The following is a 12,021-nucleotide window of genomic DNA, read 5'->3' on the forward strand; positions in this document are numbered from 1 at the left end:
CTGCCTCTATTAATGCATATTTTGGGCATGAAGAGTCTCCATCTTTAGATACTACTCATCCTTCCACCGAGGAGCTTGTTACAGAATTAACTGGCAACACTCATTCTCAGTGGGAGTCTGGTCACTTATCTGCTTTTACGGTTAGTGTCAAATATGTTATTCTGTTTCGCATTGGCATTGCAAACTAGAGTCATTCTACACATGGCTTCAGTTTCTCCTCTTCTATAGCCAGTCTTTTATATCAAATTGGTATTATGTCTACTATCAACTTTGGAGTTTTTTATATATATTCAGCTTCTAAGGCATGTCGATTTGTTTGCCATCAAGCTTTTGACTAGTTTTCCGAGACTTCTCTATGGCATTCTTCTATCTCAGTGCCCAATAATTCTTGGCCCCCAGTGATGCACCTGGATCGGCTCCTAAGCTTCTTAATCTCAGCTACAAAATCCTTTAGGACACTCATGTCCTTGACATTGTGCATAACATTCGGCCTCCCAAGGTCTCTAATGTTCCTCTCCTGGAGGATCTCCAGGTACCTAAAGGTGGTATGCTGCTTCCCACTGAGTTGGGTAGTCACATCCTTCAAATTTTGTTTGTTGAGTCTTGATTTCTGACCACGACTATTCGTGATTTGATTGATCGTCGTGCTAAACTTGATGCCTTGGTTCATCTCCTTAGTTTTTCTCTTCCATGATCTGGTGTGGATCCTCCTTCAGCTGATTAATTTTCTTTTTCGCAAAAGGGGGAGATGTGGTTTTGTGGTTGGTTTGTTGGTGCTAGTTTGTTTTGATGTTTTGGTTTGGTTTTGTGGTTATGGCTTTGCTGATGTTTTCTTTTTGTGCCTTGATTGGACTGTGTTGATTATATTATTGCCCAGACTATAATATGTATTCTCGTAATGAAGTGTTTGGTTTCTCCTCATTTCTGCCCAATTTTTTTTTGTTGTTTGCTATAAAAGAAAATCTTATGCCAAAGGGGGAGTTTGTTATTGTTGTAGTTGGAAGGTAATATATATATATTTTTTATTATGTTGGATTCTTTATCTCTAACTTTAGTAAGATTCTTTCTTTATCAGTGGTGATCTATTGGGAAGATTTTTCTTTCTTTGCTGCTGCTAGTTATAACCTGTTGACTTTATGAATGGGATATATTTAGTTGGTTTTTTTAGGACATTCGAGGTGAGCCATTTATAGCCTTTGAACAAAGTTTTCTTGTTCAAAAAGTTTTGGTGGATTGTATGTGAATTACCTTTGTGAAATTGAGCAGACATTCTCAAAAGTAGGTTCTGAAAAAGCAGTTGTTTGTAAAGTTATTAAAGACATCAAGTGAGTTATTCATCTAAAGGTGAATAGAAAGTGAGATCATTGCTGCAACAACAGTTTTAGGGGGAGTCTAACTTGCTCACCAGTGATTTTGTTATGTGTAAGCTAATTTTATGTAATTTTAGTTGAAGTGTATGTTGTAAAACTATATTACATACTAGTGAATTTCTTTTCACCTAGGCATAGAGTCTTCGAATAGGTGTGATTATACCGAACTAGGTTAACAAATTTCTTTGTTTTCTCTCTCTCTCTTATCTTTCCCAGTGTTGTTATTTTTGTCTGCGATATTTTTCTTGGCTTACGACATCATTGTGATTCATCCTTCTTTATTTCAGACTGTTACCTAACTATTTTCTTTTCTTCTCCTTCTTTCTCATTTCAGAACCTCACTTTTTCAATCCCCCTTCAATTCATATTGAAATGAACCTATGGTCTAATCTATTTATTTATTTATTATTGAGGAATAAAGGGGGAAAAGAAAAGGTTAAAGAGAGACTGAAAAGGGAAGGAGGATAAAGAAGAGGAATAGGAAAAAAAAAAAAGAAAAGGTAAAGGTCATAAGTAGTGGAAGGTGGGGACGAACGACAATGACCATGAATGCGATGAAGAAAAATAGGCGAAAGAAAGAGGAAAGAAATAGAAAAATTAGGTGTTGTTTGAGCTACATCTATATTTTTGCGTAGTTGTCCAATAAAGATTGTCATGTGACAATTTTTTTAAATATATTTATTTTATTTTGTGTGTAAAGGAAAGGCAAGCATGAGAATGGGTATAGCCTAAGTTGTAATAGTCATTTAAAAAAACAAAGAGAGATAAGAGATAGGAAAAGCCAAAAGGAAAAAAAATAATATAAATTTTAATTAAAAATAGAAAATAATTTAAAATATTTTTTATTAAAAATAAATATCACATCTGGTTTTTTATTAATAATTAATGGAAAAACTGATGGAGGGAATATGCAAACCTCAAGTGTAAAATTATGGAGTTTAAAAGCTAAGGACCCTAAATTGCATATTTTTTTTTATTATATATTTATTGAAATAAAGTTTAAATGATTTATTGTCTGTTTGAATTCACTTTCTAATGGTTTGATAACACTTAAAATTGCCCACATTGGAAAATCGCCTTGATTAAGTTTCAATTTGGACAGAGGTGTAGTCAGTTAAAGAGACAAACTCCTAAGTAGTTTCAAAACTAATATAATTTAATAAAAGAATTTAAAAAATACAATACTTTTTTAATAAATAAAAAGCTCCTAACTACCAATATATAACATAAGGATAAGATTTCAATATATTATAAACTAACATTTTAGAAAATAATTAATATTTTGCGAAATGAAGAAAAAAAAAACTCACCAATCATCTATCATTACCCTCATTTAACTTTAATCAATATTTATGTGAATTTTGAATTAAAAGAAACTAAAGTAGAATATAGTTTTGGTTATCGACATTTGAGTTTAATATCTATTTGATCACACAATGCAACCATTTCAAAAGGAACAATTTATTCTTTGAAGGTTGAAAAAAGGATCTAAATTGTTTCTCAATCCCTATTTCATTTCACAGTAAATTGACCTAATAGAATGAATTGATGAAAATTCTTTTATTTCGCTAAAGGCCGTTTGGATTAAGGTTTTGTAAATGGTTGGAAATAAAAGATGCTCGAGAATAGGATATCTGGGAATAAGATGTCTGGATATCAAAGATGACTGTGTTTAGTTATGAAAATGAGAATAGAATATTTGAGAATGTATTGTACTTTTTTATGCAATCATAAAATATAAAATTAATACAAATTAATTTCAATAATTAATTTTCGTTTGTTAATTTATTTTATTACACTAAGTTGTTAAAATAATTTCAAGCCATTAAAATTGAATTAAATTTACCCATTCACTCTCCATTTAATATATTTATTATCAATTAAATTTTTTATTGCATATTTATATTATCAATTTTTATTAAAAAATATTGATAATGAATTTAAATAGGTAAATTGTTTCAAAAGGTAAAACTGTTGAAAATATTTACAAGATATAGCAAAATTTTAGAACCATCAATGATAGACGCTAATAGACACTGATAGACTTCTATCAGTATTTTCAACATCATTGATAGTTCTAAAATTTGTTATATTTTGTAAATATTTTGGTTTATTTTTCTATATTTAAAAAAAACCCATTTAAATATCTATTTTTTTTTTTTATGTAGTTTTGTTATTTGAAGAGTTAATAAATTAATTGTTTAATGTTAGTTATAAGTCTTATATATAGATATTTAAAAGAAGTTGATATAAATTAATTGATTTTAAGTCGTCAAACGATATTTTTAATTTAAAAAAAATAACTATCAAACGATATTTTTAATTTTAAAAAAATAACTATGATTATAAATTAAAACTAGAAATAAAAATGTTAAAGTTCCAAAAATACAAAATACTTGAGACTTTTTACGGTAAAATCTAAATATTTTTTTCGATTTTTCTATTTATAAGAATTTCCTATTGTTTCCCCTTTTTCTTTTTTACAAAGGTTTCCTTTAAAGAAGTTTGCTAGACAATTTGATAACGATAAACCATTTAACCATTCAATCAAAGAAAGCAAATCATAATAAAAGGAAGAGATTAATTAGAGTCGAAGCTGAATTAGCCAAAAACTAAAATAATATTATGATAATCGGTCAGACACATAATTTTTATATTATATTTGTTTATATAATAAATCTATTTATATAATAGGTATGCATCGTACGTTCAGGATAAATATTTTTCTTTTCAGTCAATATAACTCAATTGACATATAATATGTGTTAACGATCAAAACGAGATCTATGATTCGAATTCTCCATTCATATTGTACTTAAAAATGTGTCATCAAACTTATCCTATGAATCCTCATAACGATATACTAATTAAAGGTTTGATCACTTGATTAAAGACTTGTCACTTGATCACTAGTCAAAGAGCCAAACTCTTTGAGCATTTTGTAGATAATATAAGGGTTGGAAAAGAAAGAAAAATAGAAAAAGAAACTTCTTGTTTATGGAAATACCTTGGGCCTTGTTAACTAAACAAGAAATATTTTTCAATCTCAATAGCATTGTTCAAACCATTTGGCCATTGTGATGCCAATTCAAATTTGATTAATATTAGGGATGAGTTTTTTTTGCCAATCTACTAAATGATGCAAAATAATCTTTTGAACAACCATCACCAAAACTAATAGAATATGAAGAAGAAGATGGATCATGGGAAAGAACTGCCTAATTTTATAATATAGATGAACATTTTTATCTTTTGTGTTATGAGCATATAGTTTATACTTTTTCTTCTTTTGCCAACTTCAATTAGATACTATATAAATTTATATGATTGATACAGAGAAAATTATACGTATCTTCGACGTGTAATGCATATCAGGTGTAATTTTCTTTTTTTAATATCTAATCATTTTGCATAAATCTTATGACGTGATAGATAATGCGACTTTAAATTTTTTTAAGAAAAAGGATATACTCTCTCAACAACTTAATAGATATTTTTTTAGTATAGGTAAATTATGATATTGGAATATTCTATTATTACCCAACTTGGCATCAATGTAGCTTTTATTATTTTTTTTCTTTTTTAAGTGGATACATGTTAATTAGTATGTTCCCCAAGAATTGAATTATTATTGAAGGGGTTTTTTTTGGTTTCCTTTTTAAAAACCATAAAAGCAAGCTTGAAATAGTTTATCAAAATTTTATTTGTGCAAGCAGTGTTATTCAAAGTGTGATTGATGCATATGTAAGAAATGGCACACAATTTTTTCTCTATACCTCAATATATATGTTATTGAGAATGTATTTTTTTGAAAAAATAAATTAATCATAACACAAAATCTTTTAAAATTTCCAAGTGTATTGATAAATATATGATGATATTGAAATCTATCTAATAGAAATTACATTCAAATTAAAAGTCACGGCGACATACCATATGTGTTAACTAGTAGAAACAAAAGTTATTGAAGATGAACATTTTTCTTTTTGGGAATGCAAGGTTGGTTATAGAAGGGTCTAATGGAGAAGTTTATTCTAGAAGGCTTTCACAATGTGACTAATAGTTTTACACCATTAGATGAATCAAAGAGAAAATGCAATAGTACAGTAACTTGAATTTTACACTCGTGGATGCAGCTTACTACCTACTCCTAATAATCGCTAAATGTAAATTTGTGACGTTCTACCGTTTTTCTCTCATATATTCAGTGATGCAAAATTGTCAATTATATTTGTAGCAACCTGATTGAATAATTTATGAAACTAGGGTATTTGGATCTCTCATTCCTCCATTTAGTTAGGTTGATCTTCTCAAATCACAATATTGATAGAACTTGATCCTTTTTTTTAATGGGAATTTAGTATAAATTCAATAAAGAAAGTCTTAAAGTTCGAAACCCAATGTTGGAACCCTCAAGAATAGTTTGACATTTTGACATAATAAACACATAATATCATAATGATTGTTTTTTCTTTTTTTCTTAATAAAAAAAATTCTAATAACATTAATAATAAGAGAGTAAATGCAACAGTTGGCCTTCATTAAATGCAACATGAAGAAAAACATGTACTTTGAGATGGGAGTTGGGAACTATCTATTTCAATAAGAAATTATTAGAGATTGATTCATAAAATAGTACTGGTAATAGAATAATCTAAAATAATTTAATAAAATAAAATGTTTATTTTTCATTTTATTTTCCAAATGAATAACTATTTTAAATATTTCCTCTCGTTTGAATGAAAGAAAAAGGATTTTGAATATCTTAATTTATGATAAGTGTTACATGATTTTTATTTAAATTTTATTTAAGATGCCTCACCAAATGGAAATAGACAAATTTAGATAATGTATAGTTTGGTGAAGTGACTTTTGATAATATTTGAGAGCCAATAAATTATATTATAAAAAATTAATTAAAGTTATTCGTAATAAAAATTAATAAGCATTGGGATTAATAAACTAAAACTAGTTGCAAATTTAGGGTGAATTTGTCATAGTACTTCTAATTAAGCTCTTTTCTCTAAAAGCACTTAAAAAAAAGTCCAAAATTCATTATTGTTATTGATAGGGATAACAACCCTCAAACTATCTCAAAAGTCTCATATCAATAGAGATAATCATCCTCACTTATATACCTATGATCCTCCTCTTATCTAACCAATGTGGGACTTTGGTCGCATTCTCAACCGTTATTTTTTCTTTTAATTAAGCTAGAGTGATGAGGATCAAATATTCGAACTCTAAGAAAGAAAACAATGTCAATTATCGTTTAACTGGCTCATTTTAACAGTCACATTTCTATTTATTTTTCATAAAAGTGGTTCTCTATTAATCACAAATATACATTTTCTTACTTGTTACATAATTTGAAATTTTTTTATCAATTAACCAAAACCATGCCCAATTCACAAGTAGAAGGTGCTGAAAAGAAAGGCGATTCACCAGCCTCAAGATCGATTGATTCAGATCAAAAGGGTGTCGAATCCTTTCAATCAAATCAAATAAAATTTATATTAACAATTTAGTAATTCAACAAACTATTAGCATCAATAGCAAGACCAGGTCGAATCATAGGGAAGCGCGAAGAATAGTTCCTCAAAGACTATTTTCAATTAAAGTGATAAATGGGGGAAGGACGTTTGGTGTGGTTTGAAATTCGAATATACATAAAAGTAAAGACATGAATGTAAAAGAGAGAAATGCAATCAATCGAAACGTTCTAGCTCAGAGGAATGAAATTGCCCAATGTAATTTTGATCATTGAATTACTTCTTGCCTATGCCTAGCGAATTGGTTAGAAACCTAATCAATGATCCTAATTACCTCATTTTAGTCAATATGAGTAGAAGAATCTGTTCTAAACACTTGAACAAACCACATTACAGTTTAGGGATTACACTAGGATGAACATTTAATTTACAATCGTCTAATTAAACATTCAATATGGTTCCCCCTAGGTCAATAGAACAATACTCTTTGTTATCGACCATAAATTACAAGCCTATCTAACATTTTGCTTCTTTGAAATTAACCTATAATTTCATGTCACATATTATATATTAATCTAAAGCATCCAATCATACATTCTCAAGTAGTTTGTCAGACATTCATGAGAAAATACATTCCATCAAGTAATTTAATCAAGATAGAAACTCATAGACAAGAGCTATAAATCATATTATGAAAATACTCCAAAAATTACAAAGGATTCCTCTAAAATTCCCTAAACTAGAAAACCATAATCCTTACCTTCCCATAGTGATGAAGAAGATAAAATCTGGCATTGTCTCTATCGATTACATGAGAGAAATAAAAAAAAAAAATCAAGTAGAAGAAGGGAAATAGGGAAGAAAATCGGCTGGAGGCCAATTGGAGTCCTTCTTGACCTAAAAAAAATGAAGAGTATTTATAAAGCATCATGGTAGCACTGCGAAGCTGGGTCCTTCTTATCGAAGTGCAGCTCTGTAGGGGCCCGCATCCTTCTGTCAAAATCCAGAGCACCGCGACACTGTACCAAAAAGGGGCCTACTGCCTTACGATGCCAGACTTTTCGAGGTATTTTCTGAATGGATAGAATCTCGCAATGGAAGCAAGTGATCGCTTTTGGTTTGATTCTTTTTAGAATTTACATCACAGAAAATAAAACACAGAACATTCATAATGTAGTATTGACAGGCTAAAAATGAATTTTTCTAGGGAAAGAAATATTACCCTTGAAGAACACAACTTTCTTTAAATCTCCTCTTTAACAAATTTATCTTCCAGCAATTCCTCCTCTCATGTACAACAATGCTTCCACTTGACCTTTCCTACTATTCTCTGGCATGGACTGGTTGGTGGGAACCCTTGAAAAAGGAGAAGGAAATTGAAAAATATCAGAGAAATTCTTTTCTGTGTTTCTTAACTATTGAGAGATTTTTTTTAGGGAGAGAATTTTTCTTTTTCACGTAAAGAGCAACCTTCGCACAATTGCAAGAAACCTGAAATTAAAGTGAGAGAGGAGAGTTGCAACTCTCCTGTAACTGCAGAGGAGTTAATTGATTTAATCTAAAATTAAAATTAAAATTAATTAATTCAATTTAATTAAATCAAGTAATAATTAATTGATAATGAATAAATAAATAAATAAATTTAATAAAATATTACATTTTTAATTATTTATTTGTTTCAATTATATTCAAATATATTTTTCTCTCATAAACCTAAAGTTTTAATATGAATCCCATTCACATTAGCTCTTAACCTATAGTTTTAATATGAATATCATTCATATTATTTAACCTATAGTTTTAGCATGAATCTCATTCAAAATAAACTTTATATTATAATGTACCCATATACATTATATTAATAGTATCATATACAACTAACATATATTCCCTTAAACAATTTGAACATTTCAAATTCTTTCAAAACTTTTGGTCCTTGTTTTAGTCGTTGTGATAAGAGAGACTTAATAGGCCTACAGATTATAAGCTCCAATGATTTGGATTTAATTAATTAAAATCTTTAATCAAATAAATCAACATTCATTAACTATGGGGCAAACTATTATAGACCTGTAGCTGCACTCTTATGCATTGTAGAACATGTTGCGTTCATAGATATAACCATTACAAGTAACTCAATCCTTCACGAGTTGGTCGTAATTATAGCTGAATCAAACTACTGTTTCACCCTTGTAATTACTTCTTTGTCCTTATGTACCACTGATCTTCTAATGAACAATTTGTTTATGGTCCAACCATAAATCAAGTCGTTCTCAGGCTAGTGAGAGGGTGGATCCCATTGTTCAAGACTCGGAATCAGTAGTTAAGGAAACTACTCATCTACTTACCCTAAGACGGAAAGGAGTGAATTCCATCTTGTATAATTATGTTACCAACTTCTCACTCTGATAAGTCCCTAAAATAGTAGGCTTAATGAGTCAACACCTTGAGTCACTCTCACCCATGCAAATCAAGGGATGATTCCTCATAGATAAGAATTCATAAATTACTCAGGATTGAGATCGAGTTACATATGGTAATCTTGTAAAATATTAACCTCTTCAGTCAACGGGGTTACAAAGGGAGATTAATTATTTTGCAGTCTAGTCTTATACAAACTCTTTATACAAGATACCTCACTCAAATGTCTCCATATGAACGAATTTAGATCACATCATTTGTAACAATTACATAGTGAGTTATATCCATAGTGTTACCAGGATAAGACACCCAACCTTATCCATATACTATAAACCCTTTAGGTTATTACATGAACATGATCCACCTGTATGTCAACTACATATTATTCAAATCTCATGAAAGAACCTTGGATTTCTACTGTAATGATAACTCATTATTGTGTATTTAATAATTAAATTAAATATTATATTAAATAATTAATTAGCTACGAGGCTTTAGGGCACAAATTCAACATTTTCGTCATTCCACGTCCTTTGAAGTCTGATTGCTCTAATTAGCTTATAATTGCTCCAAATTAAACCCGAATGGTTTGTAATGTTCCAAAATGCATGAATTACTCGAGATCCTACAAATATAATCATATAAACACTTTAAACTTCATAAATGAGCTATATTAGAGGCACTAAGATAACACATCTTGGATGCTATTAAACACCTACAACCTAAACGTTGCTTGTTCTCGAGCAAGGCGAAATAAAAACGAATCATCTACTGCAAATGAGTAACTCTAAAACTAATTTCTTATCTTTTACGTGTGTATGTGCTTAGCCATCCTACCTACTCTGACTTGTTTTTTCCCATTCTGGTTCGAAGCTCAAGAGTTAAGTATCCTAGATTTAAAATGGCAATGAAACACTTAAGGAACCAATCTTTTATTTTATTTTTAAGTTTTTCTCATTTTTTTTTAACTTTACACAAAAGAGGAAACCTTATCTTGACACATCACCTTTGTTTTGCCTTGCCCACACGGGTTATATGAAAGATATCCAACTACAAGTAACGTCTTCTAACAAGGTGCCTTAGAGATACTTTAGCTTAGAGGGAAACTACATGTGTTATAGCCTCCCCAGGTTAATCATATCCCTGAGAAAGAAGAGTAATCCTCTTAAAAATATCATACAAACTTACTTTTACTCTACAACATACTTTGCTTTTTACAACGTTCTTTTACTTTACAACATGAGACTTTTACAATACAAAACAAGAGTATGGTAAAAAAACCTAAGCATGCATTACTAAGTTGAGTTTCAGATCCTAACATTTATCACTTAGGCCTTTCGAGGTGACAACAAGCATATGGGCCAAATAATCCAATCCTAATCATTCAAAACCATATCAGATGACTATGCACTCAAAGATGCAAGAGAATCAAGAAATTTTTTAAAATTTGGCCTAAAATCATACATACATGCTCATGAGTCCTAAATATTGTCAATATGATTATCTAAAGCCAATCACAGAATGTTATCATCACAATACATGTAGCAGAATCATCACATAATCAGATCAACTAAAAAGTCTGAGCTCAAATGCTCAAGGACTTGTTAGACATGCGTTCCAACCAACCTAAAATGATACATTGTCTCCAATGTATCTCTAATCTGATTTAACAAAAATAATATACAAGAGAACAAAAAACCTCTCCTAATAATGTTCTCATGCTTGGGTCTTTGAGATGTGGTGAAAAGCTAGCCACTTCAATTGATCTCTTTCTCTTCTAAGGTCACCTATAAAAGGAAACTAGAAGCTAAACTAGAAAGCAGTAAAAGTTTTAACTTAACTCCCTCTAAGAAGGAATTTTTTTTAACATTGCTTGTTCGACATGACCTATCCCCTATCAAGGCACAAAGAAGTTCTTGTACTTCTTTGACCCTCTTGCTTGAATTGATATAGCATTTAAAGTTCAACAAGCTTCTTTGTTTTTGAAGGGCATTGAACATGTCAAATTTTTCATTTTCTATATCTTTAAAAAAGAAAAAAGAATAAAGAAAGAACCAAAAAACTCAAAGGACTTAAATGAAGAGATTGAATCGGGTGCAGAAGCATTTAATCGCCTTTTGCTCAATTTTATTACAAGAATATTTTATAGAATAGAGATTCAAAATAATGTTAATCATGCTTTTATAAGATTATTAAGGGAGAAGAATACGAACCTTTGAGGAACTTCTTCTTCGATTCTTTTCCATATTTTGAATGAAGATAACACGATGAAAGAAACACATTCTTGATACTCCAAGCAAGACACGATCACTAGTCTTCCCTGCTATACTCTTCGGAACAAGGAAACTTGTAGGAGCTTTCTGTGTTTTTAAGAAAAGGAAATACATCACAGGGAACTTTTCTCTATTCTAATTTTTTGAGAGAATCTCATTAATCAGATAAGTAGCTCAGTTTCTCATCATGTGATCCCATTTTTTATATCCATGGGAGAGGATCACAGATGAGATTTACGTGAAAGGAGAAAACTCCCTCTTCACTCTCACTATTCCATTTCTCTGTAACTGCAGGGGAGTTATCTAATTAATTTAATTTAATTAACTAAAATTAATTAAAATAATTATTAAGTCTATATTTAATTAATTAATTAATTAAATATCTTATATTTATTCAATGTATATTTGAATCATATTCTAATATACATATTTCTCATAACTTATAGTATTAATATGAATCTCATT

Source organism: Benincasa hispida, chromosome 5, assembly GCF_027475165.1.
Source record: "Benincasa hispida cultivar pf3 chromosome 5, pf3_genome.v1.1, whole genome shotgun sequence".
NCBI lineage: Eukaryota > Viridiplantae > Streptophyta > Magnoliopsida > Cucurbitales > Cucurbitaceae > Benincasa > Benincasa hispida.